The sequence below is a fragment of the Erpetoichthys calabaricus genome, chromosome 5 (assembly GCF_900747795.2).
Source record: "Erpetoichthys calabaricus chromosome 5, fErpCal1.3, whole genome shotgun sequence".
Taxonomy (NCBI): Eukaryota; Metazoa; Chordata; class Cladistia; order Polypteriformes; family Polypteridae; genus Erpetoichthys; species Erpetoichthys calabaricus.
Genome location: NC_041398.2, coordinates 24,230,292 through 24,248,242, shown reverse-complemented (window position 1 = coordinate 24,248,242; position 17,951 = coordinate 24,230,292). Strand labels below are relative to the sequence as shown.

The following is a 17,951-nucleotide window of genomic DNA, read 5'->3' as shown; positions in this document are numbered from 1 at the left end:
GAAGGGGACCTAAAGAAAACAGCTGAAAAAGGTAAAAACTATACATAACACAGAATATGGTGTACTTTTTAAATTAACCACTTACTTCATGAATGTAAAATAATTTAATACTTTCTTTTGATAAAAGTACTTAACCTGATGGAGAGTGGGTGACTTCCTCCTGAAAACCAGAACATTTCTCAATGTTAAACTCTTCATAAGCGACATTCTCCTTTGGAGCTGCTTGAGAAAGATAACAATCATTAATAAGAGTGTGAGGTCTGTGTAGTAATAATTTCAATCAGACTAAATGTCTAACTTACAGTATGACCATAATGTGTTCCTGAGAAACCCACTCATAAGACCAACTCTATTAATTTGAAAGTGTAATTACCATAAATTTAAATAAGAAAAATATACATTGCCAAATTCAAAAATTAATACCCATTTTCTTGTAATATCACCATTTCAAGGTTATTTTAGTATTTCCTTTTTATATTAGTTTTTATTTCTATATTTTTTCTTACCTTACTTGGAAATTCAGTTTAGTTTTATAGTTTTCCTTCATTGTATGTTTTTAGTTTTAATTTAGTTTTGATTTCACAAAGACATTTCTATTTTATTTTTATATCAATTAGTTTCAGTTTTAGTTTTAGTAATTATGGTACGGTTAAAGAGCTACTATGGAGTTTAGTTTTGTGTCACAATCAGACAGAACTGTACACTTAACGGGTTAGGATATGAGTTTAAAAGCTTACTACACTACATGGTTTACTATCTGGTTTTGTTTTTTTCTGATAAAAACAAGTATCATCAAAATCTGATGGTGAATATGAGCAATTCACACATTTTTATGTTTTCTATGTCATTTGTGCTGAACAAATCTGTGCTGACTGTTGGCACTTTTTATCTTTTCCTTTTATTGCCCAGAATGAGCCAATTTGTAATGAAATTTAGGTGAATTTTAAGGTTTGAGGGTTTTTTACTCTAAATGTCTACAGCACACAACATATTCTGCTCCAAGTCAATGTGCTTATAATGAATGCCTTCAATATTGCATTCAAAAAGCTCCCATACTGGGGAGATCTACCAGCCATATTGATCTCTGATTCCATCTCAGGCACATACCATTTATAGGCAGAATTGTGCTACTGGCAGGCTTGAAAAGATATCAAAAGTCAGAAAACAGATTCTACTATGTTCTGACAGGTGTGATAATGAAAATCATGAGGGCTTAGGAAGAACAAGGCTCTTAGACATGCATGAGTGTGCAGACCCCAACTAGCTGTTGTCACACACGTGAGAGTGGGAGGCAGCTGAAGAGCTTATATAATAGTAACAACTTATCCGACCAGGGAATGGAGGGGTGCACTGACTCTCTTTTTCAGTTCCCTACAGAACGTTCCCAGGAAATCCGCCAGGTGCCGAAGCCCAGAGGAAGACACTTCTCTCCCCGCCCTGAGGGCGACATCACTTCCAGTCCCCACCCCGAGGGCGACATCACTTCCGGTCAACTCTGCCTTTCCTCTGGTCATCAGTTCTGTCTTGGACTCAGTAGTGTAAACTACCCTCTGCTATTCTGACAGACTACCCTTTGCAGCCTGGATTACAATATACGGGTGGCTGCCCCAAACCTTCTTGCGATGTCTGGAGTCTCTTTTTGTGACACTGTATTGAGGGAAACAAAAAAAAATGTAGTGTAAAGGTTAGGGGTGGTGAGACTTGAATAGCCACAGTATAAGAACAGTAAACCCTTAATGAGTAGAGTAAGAGCAGATAATAGGAGTATGGACGGGCACAAAATGGCAGAGACAGAAACTAAGATTAAGAACAATATATACATTATCTAAACCTGTTTATCCAGAGTAGGATCACAGGAAACCTGTAGTCTACCCCAGCAGGTTTAAATGAATGGCAGGGAAAACCCTGGAATGCAATATATATGATATGGCTGATGTAAAGAACAAAAAGAATATGATATTTCAACTATCTATTTTGAGAGAGATAGAAACATTGAAAAAAGGGGGACAAATATTTTAAAATATAATTCTCCTACTGGATTATTTTCACAATATCAGGTATTTTTAACTGTGAATATGAACTGAAAAAGATAAATGAATAAATATACAATAAAAACAAAAATGCTTTAGTATGTGTACTTTCATCACTTGGCAGAGTCTGTTCACCTACCTACCTATAGTTCAGTAGAGACGTTGCCAACTCAGGAATTTTACAAAGTTTGTATCACTTTGTAGTTAAATGATGCTGTTAAATGTATATATGAAAATTCAAAGGTCACAGGCAGCCAATGAGGATAAGGTGAAGCCCATGGAGGGGACCTTTTGTGTGTGTTGTTCTTCCTGTGCCATTAATGCCAAGCTGGCCTCCGTCTCAGTCACAGAAGTGAATGATTGTCCTCCAGGAACCTCAGATTGCTTTATATTCATTTTTTCCAATGGCCATATGCTTTAGCTACTGTCACATGGATTCATTTTTGGATTTTAGCAAGTGTATAAAGATCTACTGGGTAGTCAATTTTTGGTTTTAAAAGATCATTTGTATGTCAAGGAGACACAAGAGTAACTGTGGTTTAGACATTTCTTTATTTTTTGTGGCTATTATGTTCAGTCCCAGTGGACCCCTGTGGCTCCAGGATTTTGTTCTAAACCAGTAGCTTGGTCTTTTTCTCTTATATAGTTAAGTGCTTAACTTTTTTTTTTCTTTTAAATTCACCATCTGCAGAGTTTGAATGATTAGTTGTATCAAACTAATTAGACATAAGCAGTGCAGACACAAGTGCAAACAACTTGTGTGAAAAAGAGGAGCAGCTGGTTTAGTGTCATATTTATATTCAGTTGTGTACTCATTATTGAGAAACAGCAGAAATAACAAGAACATTAAAAACACCAACATGTTTAAAAGCAAGATTAAGGAAATACAATAAAAGCAAATTCATCTCCATTGAACACACACATTGAAGTTAAAGTTGTGGCATACAGTGCAAAGAATCTAATTATTAGTGGCTGACAGGGCCTACCTGTTTGGTGTTCTTCCTTATTCTGCTTAGTCTGTTCTGCTGTGGCATAAACATCTTCAGTGGGTCTCTCAAGTGAGCTGTAAATGCCATCTGTCTCCATGTCTGCTGCAATCTGCAAAATGAGTGAAGAAAAGAGGAAGCTGAAGTCATGTTTAAAAAAAATGTAATGTAAGATGGCCTAATATGGTCAGACTGTGTTTGTCAAGTGTTTCACAGTTAATCTTTTACTTATTTTATTGGCATACAGCTTCCGTGATATGCAGTGCTTTCTAAAGATGTCAGTCATGTCTCCATCCAAAGGGATTTTGTTCAATTGGACTTCACTAAGTCCTGAGTTCTTTTGGACACTCAAGTACATGGCTACCAGCATTACTTATGGCTTTGATCCAAGGAGGGCTTACCAAAAGAACTGAAAACAACAAACAGAATTTACAGAAGATGTCAAGAGAAAAGCTGAGATACCAGTAACACACAGGCCTGGAGATATGAAGTGAATCTAAAATTAAACAGACAGACAGACACAGGGAGAGGCCTGCAAAAGATGAATGCAACAAGGCCAAGTCCTGTAACTGAGTGTCCACTAGCACATCTCTCCACTGAATTAAGAAAGAAAAGAACATGTTTAAAATATGTCTTCTATCTTTGGTAGGTATTTATACAGTCTATGACAAAAAATTACAGCAAAAGCAAAAATCAAATAGGAAGAATGATGCTGTGGATAAATGTTCAAGAAATTGTAAGGATTTGAAATTTTACTGCTGACAATCTTCCTCTTTAAGGAAGAGTTTTGTTAAATATTTAAAATCACTGCACTTATTGTGTTATATGCATTTAGGTGATTGATAGGTGTTTAGACAGATGTCAGTTTACTCTGCCCTACCTACTTCACTATGGCCTTAACATCAATTCGGCCTCCAAGATTAGTGCATATTTGGTATAGTTCTGTAGTGGATAAAGCTGCCTAATGTAAAGGAGGCCTGTTATTGACATTCAGTTTTTCCTTATTTTACAAATACTTTGGTCAGTTTGGAGTTGCAGCTAGAGAGACAGCAGATGTGTCTGTTCCAACTGTCTTTCATCCATCAGCTGTACAGATTCTCTTCTCAAATTCTATCATATTAAACAAGCAAAACGACAAGACCAACACAGAGATCAGTAACATTAGATAGATAGATAGATAGATAGATAGATAGATAGATAGATAGATAGATAGATAGATAGATAGATAGATAGATAGATAGATAGATAGATAGATAGATAGATATTTCTCAGAAGTCTGTTTTAATATGCAGTCTCTGATCATAAAGTGCCTTTTTAGAATCTATCTATCTATCTATCTATCTATCTATCTATCTATCTATCTATCTATCTATCTATCTATCTATCTATCTATCTATCTATCTATCTATCTATCTATCATACAGTGCCTTATCTATCTATCTATCTATCTATCTATCTATCTATCTATCTATCTATCTATCTATCTATCTATCTATCTATCTATCTATCATACAGTGCCTTATCTATCTATCTATCTATCTATCTATCTATCTATCTATCTATCTATCTATCTATCTATCTATCTATCTATCTATCTATCTATCTATCTATCATACAGTGCCTTATCTATCTATCTATCAATCTATCTATCTATCTATCTATCTATCTATCTATCTATCTATCTATCTATCTATCTATCTATCTATCTATCTATCTATCTATCTATCTATTCTTTAAACATATTCCCCTCTCTTCCACCATCTTTATGTGTTACCTTGTTGTATTTTATTAATAGACCTCCATTTCTGCTTTTCAATGCACTGATAAGACAATATTTTCTATTTTTTTGTTTGAGCTTCCATTCCAGTCACCCAGCAAACTTATCTCTGAAATGTTTTATCATCTGGACCAACACTATGGTTTCAAGTTTGTTAAATTTGTGGGTCTGCACTGTTTTTAAGTAAGTGCCACAGAATTTCATTATCTTATGTTGGCCCTGCCATTCTCGACCACTCTTTAAATGTAACCCAAACACATTAAGGCTAAAGTGGTTCTTTTCCCTGCTTAACCTCCATAATTCTGTTCCAGGCTGCCAGTGTACTACTAGGTACATCATGCAGGGCCAGTGTGAATCTAGCTTAAGTATCTACACCTGTTTTACTAACATTAAGATTTTAACATTAACTTTTCTGTTGCTTTAATAAGCAGTCCATTCAGGATGGTCTTAATTGTTATTTGCAAATAAATGTCTCTTAACTCCAGGTTACAAGCAATAGTCTGTAGCTTCTAATTTCTTAGGGCACAAAACTGAAGCAGACAATGGCCGACGGTGAGATGAACCACGTCGTCAAAGAACTCCAGGCTCTCAACAGCCAGATCCAGAAACTCCTGTCCAAATGGAGGCACCTGAGGGATTTGAAGGCTTGTCTGCTTGGAAAATCCTCCCTGACATCTGAAATCGTCACAGCAGATTGCAGTTGAGTAACATTGACTCCACCCTGTGACTCTCACTTTCAAGGACAAGTGAGCTTTACCCCCGCGCCTCGTTGTTGCTCGTCAATGATGAAGAACTCAGCCAGTTTCAGTTATGCAGGCAGGGATTAAAAGCTAGAACACCTCCATCAACACAGGCAAGTATCTCAACCCAGAACCACTTCGACCCTCTCCATGCCCCCAGTTAGCCTTCAACACCAGGTGATGTATTTATGATTGGAGATTCAATCGTATGAAACTGAAATATCTCTTGCCCTAATCAGATGTTTTTTGTCTCTTGTTTTCCTGGTGCTCGTGTCCGAGATGTTATGAGACAAGTGCCGATAGACTTCAAGAGGCACAAAAACAGGGCAGTGGAATCCATTGTGATACATGCCAGGGTAAACGACGTGAGACACCGACAGTCGGAGATTCTCGAGGACTTCTCAGCACTAATTAAAGCCACGAAGGAGAGAACCCCAGCTGCAAGAATCTTCATCTCATGTCCCCAACCTCTCCTTAGAAGATCGAACGAGTATTGCAGTCATCTGCTGGCATTAAACATCTGGCTGAAAGGCATCTGTGAGAGTCAAAACATTGGGTTCGTAGACAACTGGGACCTCTTCTGGGAGAGGCCACGTTTCTTCCAGTGGGATGGTCTGCACCCAAATAGATTCGGTACCCGGGTCCTCTCCGAAACCATCACTAAGGTAATTCGTCTCTCTTGACTGTCTATTTTTACTCCTAACCCTTTCCATAATGTTTTGCTAGGACGTGATAATGCATGTCCTCAATGCATGTAAAAAAACTAGGCAGTGCAGGCATAAATACGAGTAACTTAATTACAATTACACCTCTAGATGAACAATGTATTAAAACTATAAAAACAGATTAAAGATTAAATAAAAAATATGCACAGAGCAGAACTAATAAAAATAACTTAATTTCTCACTTGAATACTCATAACGCACATACAAGTCAGTTCTGCTCTTCCGAAACATTAAATATGGCTTTATTAAATGTTAGAGCATTAACCAGACGTTTTCCATTAATGATCTTATTAGTGATAGGAAAATTGATTTTATTGCACTAAGTGAAACGTGCCTTAGCTCTAATGGTGCGGCTGTTTTAATCGAATCTGCGCCTCTTAATTACAGCTTTGCTCATGTGGATCACCAAGGTAAGAAAGGCGGCGGTTTAACAAACATTTACTCGAGCCGGTTAAAGTGTAATGATGTCAGTTTTGGTGAATTCAAGTCCTTTGAGTATCTTGCAGTTGTTATTCATGGAGTTTCTCAGTTTCTTGTATTATCCGTGTATAGACCTCCTAAATACAATGTGTCTTTCTTTGAGGAATTCTCAGACATGGAGTCAATTGTAATTATGAACAATGACATGTTCCTAATAGTCGGTGACTTTAACTTTCATATCGATAATCAGTGTGACCCGAAAGTAAAAGAATTCATGAACCTCCTGGACTCTTTTGATTTGAGCCAGCACATTAGTCAGCCTACACACAAAGCAGGTCATACGTTAGACTTAGTAATTACTAAAGGACTAAAAGTTGATGTGAAGCAGATCATTGATATTGGTCTCTCAGACCATTTTCTCTTACTATTTAAAATAGAAATAATGATAGAAAATATTCACAAGAAGCATATTGTTAAAAAACGCTTCTTTGATTTATCAGCAGCTTCAAAATTTCCAAACATTCTACGCAACCAGTCCGTTTGTAGTGCTTACAACAATAGTGAGAATAATGTAAATAGTAAGGTGGAAAAGTTTAATACTAAGGTGAGAGCTGCTGCTGAATTAGTCGCACCTGAAAAGACAGCTAAAATATCTTCTAACACTGCAGTGGCGGGCCGTCCGGGCCTGCAAGGCCTTCTCTGCTGGCCTAAAAAAATATCTGAATCACAAACTGATGTTAATTATATTTTGTCCATGAATACTTATTAAATAATTCCAAATAGTCTGTCCGCTTCCTTTCATAGCTTTTCCGATGGCTGTGCTGCTTCCAGACATGTATTTTCATATTAAAGCATTTAACCAATCACATTTCAGCCATCATTTGTTGCCAGGCAGGGTCAAAGTCAAAGAAGTCTGCCAGGAGGCCTTCACAATCCGTACTGCAGGCCCTCTAATACAAAATAGATGTCGATTAAACCGTTGCTTCAACCAATCAGATTTTGAGTTGGTTTCACTAGGGCCCTCTAGCAGGCGTACGGCAACGTCACCGTATTCAGACCCGTTGATTGGATAGGATAGTGTAATATAAAAATCTGAATGAGAGCATCATGGGGCAGCTGTACACATTGGTATGTTTGGCGGTGAGCATTCTCGTGTCCACTGCTTCTGTCGAGCGGACATTTTCAGCCCTAAAGCGAATTAAAACTTATGCCAGAAATACGACAGGGCAGGTTTGACTTTCAGCATTAGCTTCGATGGTGATAGAAAGGGACTTCGTGATGGAACTGAAGCGCATGGATAATCTGTACAACAGAGTAATTGAACTGTTTTTGAGGAAAGAGAGGAGGATGGATTTTGTTTACAAATAATCCGAATTTTTGGTGAGTAAAATGTTGCGATTTTCCTAAATAATATTGTAAGTTTATGAGTTATTATTGATGTTTTTTATGTGTGTCGCTGTAGCTGCAGTAGAAATGAACTTGTTCACCCCTGGTTTGTCTATTCAATAAAGGCATTTATTGTGGCTATAGGAGTTATCTATCTGCGATGCAACGGCTCTTTATACTGTATTTCTGCATATTAAGATGGGTTTTATAACCATAAATTAGTTTTTGAGGGGCGGGTTGATTCAGATGGAGCACTACTGAAGGCCTAGGTGTGAAATGCACGGTCCGTCACTCTAGCACTGTTATACCATGGAAGAACCAAAGAGTGTCTGATCTAAAAAGAACATGCCGGGGAACTGAGGAAGACTAAACTAATTTTCCACTATGAGATATTGAAGGTTAAAATAATAGAATACAACAACATAGTCCGTCTTGAGAGGTGCTGTTATTTTTCTAGAATTATACATAACAATGCTAGTAATCCCAGAGTCTTATTCTCTACAATTGATTGTCTGCTAAACCCAGGTCACTCAATGGAATGCCTCCAAAATACTTCCAATGAAACTTGTGAGGCTTTTGATGTGTTTTTTAATCAAAAAATTAATATTAGAAATAATATAGTACATTTCCCCAATACTAATCCTCATAAACCCCGGTACTCCATTATAAACAAATTAAATTCTTTCACCAGGATAGATTTTCCTGATTTATTTAAAATAATTTCTAAACTGAGACCCTCCACTTGCGTCCTTGACCCAATACCAACAAGTTTTTTCAAACACGTATCGGGCGTGCTAAATGATAGTATTCTTGACATAGTAAAGTTGTCATTAGATACAGGGGTCTTCCCAGACTGTCTTAAGACTGCTGTAGTTAAACTCCTGCTCAAGAAAAATAAGCTTGACTCCTCTGCTTTTGAAAATTTTAGACCTATCTCTAACTTGTCTTTCTTAAGTAAAATTCTAGAGAAGGCAGTCATTATTCAGCTTAATGATCACTTTAATAAACATGCAATTCTTGATAAGTTTCAGTCAAGTTTTAGAACAAATCACAGCACAGAAACTGCACTCGTTAAAGTAGTAAATAAGTTGTGGGTAAATGCAGACAGAGGCCGTTTATCTGTTCTCATCCTCTTAGATCTGAGTGCCGCATTTCACACCATTGATTACAATATTCTTAGAAAACGCCTTAGTCAATGGGTGGGCCTCTCTGGCAGTGTCTTAAATTGGTTTGAATCCAAGGTGGCAGGTAGAAAATTCTTTGTTAGTTGTAGTAATTATACCTCAAAGACCCATGATATTCTATATGGTGTTTCACAAGGCTCTATCCTGGGTCCGCTGCTCTTTTCGATTTACATGCTTCTGTTAGGTCAGATTATCTCAGGGCATAACGTGAGCTACCACAGCTATGCTGATGACACACAACTGTATTTATCAATAGCACCTGACGACCCTGACTCTCTTGATTCACTGACGCAATGTCTTACTTGTGTTTCTGAATGGATGAGTAGTAATTTTCTCAAACTATATAAAGAGAAAACAGAAATTTTAGTGATTGGCATTAATGGATATAATGAGGTAATTAGAAATACCCTTGATGCATTAGGATTAAAAGTCAAGATGGAGTTAAAGAATTTAGGGGTAACTGTGACCTGAATTTTAAATCGCATATTAATCAGATTACTAGGACAGTAAGAAATATAGCAAAAGTTAGACCTCTTATATCATTGAAAGATGCTGAAAAATTAGTTTGCGCTTTTGTTTTCAGTCGGCTAGATTACTGTAATGCACTCCTCTCAGTATTACCAAAAAAAGACATCAATCGATTGCAACTAGTGCAGAATGCAGCTGCTAGGATCTTAACTAGGAAAAGAAAATCCGAGCACATTTCTCCAGTTTTGATGTCACTATACTGGTTACCTGTGTAATTTAGAATTGACTTTAAAATACTGATTATGGTCTACAAAGCCTTAAATAATCTCGCTCCGTCTTATATTTTAAAATGTCTTACAGCTTACACTCCAAATTGTAAACTTAGCTCCTCAAATGTGTCTCTACTTAGAATTCCAAGAGCTAAACTTAAAAGAAGTGGTGAGACGGCCTTCTGCTGTTATGCACCTAAAATCTGGAATAGCCTGCCAATAGGAATTCGCCAGACTAATACATTGGAGCACTTTAAAAAACTGCTGAAAACACATTACTTTAACATGGCTTTCTCATCCTACTTTCTCTTCTGTTCTTTTACCGGTTTTCTGTGGTGACGATCTGCACCACCACCATCAAAGCAGCGTGATCTCCCTACATTGATGGAATAAAGGCCAGAAGTCCACATCACTGTCATCATCAAATTCTTCCATGAGAACCCTGAATACAATGATGACTGATTGTGGAGTTGTTTATGTTAGGTAGAACGCCTAGAGGTGGCTGGGTGGTCTCGTGGCCTCTGAACCCCAGCAGATTTTTTTTTTTTTTTTCTCCAGCCGTCTAGAGGTTTTTTTTTGTTTTTTTTCTATCCTCCCTGGCCATCGGACCTTACTTTTATTCTATGTTAATTAGTGTTCCCTAATTTTAATTCTTTTTTATTTTGTCTTTTTTCTCTTTCTTCATAATGTAAAGCACTTTGAGCTGCATTATTTGTATGAAAATGTGTTATATAAATAAATGTTGTTGTTGTTGTAAAATATTTCAGACAGAGTTTCAGTGGACTATTGCTGTGTAATACAGTATATTGTACCACCATTAGAGTGGGCCACACATTCATGAACGGTAACTTGCAACTAACTTCACACATGTCACCGTTTGGTCCATATATTGTTTTGAGTACAGCTACTTAAAATGGCTGAACAATTCATTACACCTAGCTATCTTAGATCTAGTTCTACATGAGCTCTTGATAAGCTAAAAATCCTTAGACAGCTGCTGCGAGAGTCTCATTCATAGTAAATTATTCCTTATCAGGGTAAATTCTCATATTTCCTTTGTTCATGAAATAGTTTTATGCAGGGTCTGAGCTGCATGAGCTTCCATTTCCTATTCAGCTGGTTGAATTGCAACTACCAGCACAGAAACAGCAGGATCAGCAAGGGGATGCATAGTGAAAGGTACCAGGGATACAAGAGGCATTTTATCTAATCTTGCAAACGATAGCCATGTTGTTGTCTGGGTGTAAATTTTGTCTTATAGCAGAAATATGAAGTCCCACAATATTAGGTTCAGAGCTCATTCCTGACCAGAGCTTATTTTTAAGGTGCTCGATTTCTTTAATGATATTCGATATTTTGACATTATTTCCTGTAGGGGGTGATAGCTCCCTAGTTGGAATAAGTTCTTTTGTAATTGTGGTGTTTTAAATAACCCGAAACTATATAGATATAATATTAAAAGGCAATATCTCTCCCATAGTGATATGGTGGTAAGAAATCACATAAGAGAAAATACCTTAGCTTTCTTTAATGACGATTTACGCGGCATTACAGATGGAGGAAGCCAAATGACAATACTTTATCAAAGTGGGATCTCTATGTGTGCGGCATGGTGGCGCAGTGGGTAGTGCTGCTGCCTCACAGTTCGGAAACCTGGGTTCGCTTCCCGGGTCCTCCCTGCGTGGAGTTTGCATGTTCTGCGTGGGTTTCCTCCCACAGTCCAAAGACATGCAGGTTAGGTGCATTGGCAATCCTAAATTGTCCCTAGTGTGTGCTTGGTGTATGTGTGCCCTGCCAAGGATTTGTTCCTGCCTTGCGCCCTGTGTTGGCTGGGATTGGATTCAGCAGAACCCCGTGACCCTGTAGTTAGGATATAGCGGATGGATGTCGATGTATACAGTCTGCCATTTTCTATCGCTGTGCTGGGAGGATTTTCAGGACAGATGACGTAACCTTCCATCAGTCCATCGGCTTCAAAGATTTGGCTGCTGTCCAAGTCTTTTATACTGTTTTCTCCACATGCAGGCCCTTACTTAGGTTCCAAACAAGGCAAGGAGAGGATTCAGTTTCATCTCTAACATACAGAAATAGTACAATGCCCATTTTCGTAGTTGTACCTTTCTCTGTTCAAATGCTTGCCTAGCAGTTCTAAATTCTGAGAGCCCCTGTGTGCTAACTTTGGCCTGGCCTGTACATGTGAGAGGATTTATAAAGTAATTTTTGTACAGAGCAGAGTGACATTAAACTTATTATTCTGATTACAGACATATTTTTTCTCTCACAGTTAATATATAAATGACTAATTTCCTTATTTAACATATTCCAATTACTACAACATAATTGTAAAAGAAGTAACTGAGCACATGCTGGTTAAAGAGAAAGAATAACTGACTGAAAATAAAGTTAACAGGCCAACTCGAGTTGAATTAAACTGCACAGCCTCAGCCCACCATTGTGACTTAGCAGAACAGCCACAGCACCAAAACTCAGCTTATGATGGCACACTTAACAATATCACTGTGTTTTATAAACATCAATATAGTATTTTTAAGTAAAATATGACATTGAGTGAATGACGTTTTGACAACATTTCAATGTCTTACGGCATCAGGAATAAAAAGGATACGAGTGAAGGTCGATTTAGCAAATTCAAGTCATTTGGTGCTTCTGGTTGCCACCTCAACAGGCGTGTATGAAGTTCAGATGACTTCTGTGAACTCTGGATCAAACTAAACAAGTGGTGACTAAAACAAAAAACACACAGAAAAGGTGGGTTGAAAGGCAGACCCAACAGAGAGTCACATAAATCCTTGGACTACTCTTCATTCTATCACCATTTTCTTCACACCAACAACCATAGACATATGTAACAAAATACCAAGTAGTCTGGTGGAGAGTTGGACATTAGGGACCTTCAGATCTCAACTTAATATTATTTTAGACAGTCTAGATGAACAGGATTGGGCTGAAGAGCATGTTGTTGTCACAACTGGTCTAATGTGCTAATAACTCTACAGGAGGATAAAGGCAAACTGGCGAGCTCTGAATCCAAGAAGGCCTGCAGTCAGCCATGTTATAGTACATCAATACCACCTGGTGATTAGGCTGGTATTCCTAAGCAACACAGCCAGTTTATTCTTAGTGTGCGTCTCTCCCTTTTACACTTAAGCCCTTGGATGTTTCATTCCAGGTTCCTTGCGTTGCGGGGCCTTTTGCTCACTACCTGTGTGTCTTCCCCCACTGGCAAACAAAGGTGCCCTGTCACTGGAACTGTGGTTCTGTGTCTTACTTTGAAGTCTGCTGCAGGGTGTTACTAAGTCCTTTTCAATCTTGGTAGTTCCCTTACACTTTTCAGCAGGTTGGCAGCCCATCAGATTGGGCTTGTAAATGTTGCCCCACACAAATATGTATGTCCACTCTCAATGATAACATGAATTTGGGAGCTGTGCATTCTAAGAAGATGGCCATCATGATGAGCAGGCAAGAACAACGGCCACCTGGTGTCAGGCCTTGGGTCTCATAGACTGAGCTCTTTATGAAACATGGGATAGCAGAGAAGAATATTGAGCAGAAACTGATAGAGTGCAGCTTAAAAGAAAGAGTGTCAAGTACACAGACCTCTATCAAACCTGGAAAAGCATTATTATTTTGGTTGTGTTCTCTAAAGAAGCAGTGTGGAATACAAACCATAGCTATTTATTTCTATATATTGTCATTCATGTGTGCATTGGGAGAGCTGAAGAGCTCTAGTGACTGTAATTGTACCACCACAACATGGGTTGGCGCTATGTTCTAATGCCGCTCTCTTTTCTCCTTCTGCAGACCGGATGATTGACAGCTTGACACTCCTGATATTCCTTCCTGTGTCTGTCCACCTGGGCCCTCCTCTCCCTGTCTGAAGGGCTGAAGACCAGAAGCTCCACCATCTTAGGGAGTTCCATATTAAACTCATGTCTGAAAAAACCTTTGTCAGTTGTTTATTTGATTTTTCACTGTAAGTCAAGTATATTGAGTTCCTGGTTGGGCCCCAAACCTTTTTGATTGACTTGTCATTCTATCACAACATTTAAAAATATTATATAATCAGCCAGGTGATTCCTATTTTCTTGCCTGTGCTCATATAAAACCAGTGAACATGTTGTGTTAAAACTGACATTTCTTCTAAATTTTGTTGTCTTCCTTTGAGTGCTGTACATGTTGTGAAGCCGCCAGTTAGCTGCCATAATGGTGTCCTTCAGAAACTCCCTCTTAGACAGTATTTCTATGAGAAACAAACACACTCTTACACATCCCCTTTGCAGGTTCAGCTACAGGCTTTTAGACTTACTGCGCAACATGCTTCTTAGGTGAGGCTTAGAATATTTAAAAGACCAAGCCCCGGCCAACCTAACAGCTCACTCTCCTGTCCTCTCTCCCTTAGACTGCGTCTGCTCCAGTCACTGCTTCCGAGCTGCTGATCCTGCTTGATGAGGAGGACTTTGATTTCTTTTGACCTCGAGAGGGGGGCTGGACCACCACATTTGACAGCTACAACCTGTGTTCTTATCTGCTGTTGAAAAACCCCTTCTGAATAAGTTCTTGTGTTTGTACCTGTTGGTTCAGCAATAAAGATTTTGTACCTTGGAAACCTGATCCTTGTTCCAGTCACCTGTGCAACACTGTGACCCAAGGTTGACAATGTAAATTAACATGAGGACGAGAGACATGTCTACAAAAGAAAATAAGGATTTATTGAGAAGAATAGTACACAAACTGAGCTTAGCAACACTGTAAATTTGGAATATTTTAAAATACAAAAACCACTGGTATGTTTAGCTATCAGCAAAAACAAGGTTGGCTGAGAAGACAATGAGCATTGATAATAGACAATATCATAAGATTGAAAATAACACAGTGGGTGAAATCACTAGCAACCTCTGAAATGCCATAAAGACACCAAACCCTGCTATTTATAAATAAAATTAAAAACAGAACGTAAAGTTCTCATCATAAATTACAACATAATTATTACAACCAAAAATATGGGATAGAATTTACTAAAGTACAGACAGTTCTAGAATGAGGAATTCTGGATTGATGAGACCAAGGTAAACCACTTTTTAAAAAACACACGAAACAGAATGAACTTGAGATGATTCAAAACACACCACTTGATGACCACTGGAGCAGCATCAGACATCTTTTAGGATTACATAATTATTGATTATAGTAGTAAAATAGCTTCAGAAGGTTACAAAAACATCTTGTCTGCTGCATTGAAGAAATCATCTCCAGATCCTTAGACTAGCATTTTCGTATGACAAACACACTGCCAAACAAGGCATAAATTGGGGAAAGACTCTTGGAACAGTCAAAGAAGTCTCATAATTTTAATTCAGAATTGCATTTATGTCTCTTTATTTCAGACCCCTGCTAAACAAATTTTAACCAAAACAATTCCACAGCGAAAGCTCATTAAATCATCGAGAAACTACCAACACAATTTTTTGTGATAGCACAGTGTTACAGACGTAATGCAACTACAACATTCAAATGATCTTTGCATAACAATAAGCATTATGCTATTTGAGTGTAAGTCAATTTGTTGGCACATACATGTTCACCAAACAAAAACTGCTGTGTTCAAAATAAAAAAAACACCTACAGAAAACCAAGAAATGAAAGATGAAATTCTGCTCTTCTAAACTTTATCTTTGTAAGTCAAATCAGTGCTGCCTGACATTCAAGGATGACGGCCACTGTGTTCAGAGCCTCGGCAGAAGTAGAGGAGGATTCTGTAATGGTCATATGAATAGAACACAGGAGACCATTCAGCACCTACCATACAAGATGTCATATCACAGTGCATAGTGCAGTGCATCCTATCACTAATCACTGATTTTTACCTGATGCTAATTACTCCCATGATGCCCTTGTTTCTGTGCCTCTGTTTGAGTGTCATTTCTTGCTCTTGTGTCATCTGTCCTGAATTTTGCCGTTTATTTACATTATATTGCCATTTTTAAATTATAGGCTGCTGCTGGAAGATATCATTGAAGACATAATATTTATGTTCACTAACATGAGATAAAATAGTCAGATAAAAATGGTCAATGAATGATAACTGCTTGTCTCTGAATATATAAAAAAGGGTATAAATTGGTGATACATAAAGTTACAAGGTTATGCCATCTTTTAATCCAGTAGATCTAAATTTTATTTTAAGTGAATAAGCACACAACCTGGAATTTTCTTAGACACCAGTCATCTTTTTAAAACATACTTTACAACAGACCCTAAAATGACTTTGTCCAACTTAAGGAAGTGAGGAAATGAAGTAAGTTTATTATGGGGAACACTGAGAATCTAATCCTCACATTGATTTCTAGTGGAAGGTAACTACTGCAATGTATTATTCAGCGGCTGTTCGAATCATCCTATATTCAGTCATCAGTTAACTAAAAATACTGTTCCAAGAACTATTACTGGATACAAAATATGGACACTAATCTTAGGTTTGTAAGTCTTTATATTAGCTTTGAATTGATTTCAAAATCATTCTTTTTACTTGTAAAGAGATAAATAGCTCTGGTCCTACCTAATAGTCTAAATTTATCCCAACACACACAGTGTTATCTCAAGATGACAGCCTACTAAAGATTCTAAGGATTCATGAAATAATAGTGGGAGGTCGAGCCCTTACTTACAGGACCCCAAAGATGTTGTATGATCTGTCTGTTAATATATGAGGTGCCCCTTTAATCTGTTTTTAAATCCCGGTTGATACTTTAGTATGGCACACCCTGAGTAGAGCTGCTGATTAGCTGTGCAAACTACTTCTCTGTGTGTTAGTCATTGGTACAAATGCATTACTATAACAATACTTACTGACATTTCTGTTTATTTTCTGTTTCTCATGTTGGTGTCCTGCTGTGGCACTCGGTACAACTGCTGTAGTGTTTGTTTCCTCTAAGCTTTTTTTGTTTTTTCTGTCCACCCTGGCCATCGGACCTTACTCCTTTCTATGTTAACTAATGTTGTCTTATTTTAATTTTGTATTTTGTCTTTTATTTTTCTTTTCTTCATTATGTAAAGCACTTTGAGTTACTTTTTGTATGAAAATGTGCTATATAAATAAATGTTGTTGTTGTTGTTGTTGTAAACTTTGTTTCCTCCAGGTGCTCTGCAGCACTTTTGAACCACTGAGCTGCTGTCATTGTGTGACTTACACCCCCTTCTGAGCAGGAGTTTCAAAGGGTTGTACAGATGTGACAGTCCTGAACCTCCACGGGGACCAGTCTTGTTGATCGCGTTTTGGTGATCTGTGATGCTTGATATTCTAAAGCAACACCCCACCTTCCCATCCGCTGTTCATCATTCATGTAATGGTGCTTGCATCACTAAATGGTAAACAGTAAGTACCAGCTCATATGTTATGCACATCTATTCATGTGTACAAAAAACTATTGGGAACATTGGCTACAATCCCAGGCTGTTTCCCCACCCAATAGGAAAGACACCAGGTATACTAAAATGCAAGGAAGAAATAAGTTAGTCATCTTCTGAGACTGAAGGTATGAACTTATCTAATGTGGTAAAATGTGCAGTAGGGTGCAGTGGGCCAGTTGGTGTTGGTCACTGGAACTTGTTAACTTTCTGTTTGATTTTTTTTTTATTTAGTTAAACTTTCTCCAGCAATTAGGGTTAGGGTCACCTCTTACCAACTGGTCATATTTCAGGACTAATATTAGCAATTTTTGTGTTAATCTATTTGAAATTTCTCAATTTAATGGTGTATTTAATTTAATTTTTATACTTATGCATGTTCGTCATGTCATTTGTATTATCGTCATGAGCCTGTACTCAGTAGAAGAGTATTATTTAAAAAAAAGGAAAAAAGTGGACTTGACCAAACTCAAAGCACAATATATTTGCCTCATTGCCCCTGTGCACATCACACATTCTTTTCAATGTTTTTTCTTTTTCT

General features: G+C 37.7%; 1 protein-coding gene across 2 annotated transcripts in view; it reads right to left on the bottom strand.

The window, feature by feature from the left end:
* Nucleotides 1-17,951, bottom strand: part of LOC114643594 (low affinity immunoglobulin epsilon Fc receptor-like) — a 346,195-nt gene that overhangs the window by 293,559 nt on the left and 34,685 nt on the right. The gene's annotated exons all lie outside the window — the stretch shown is intronic.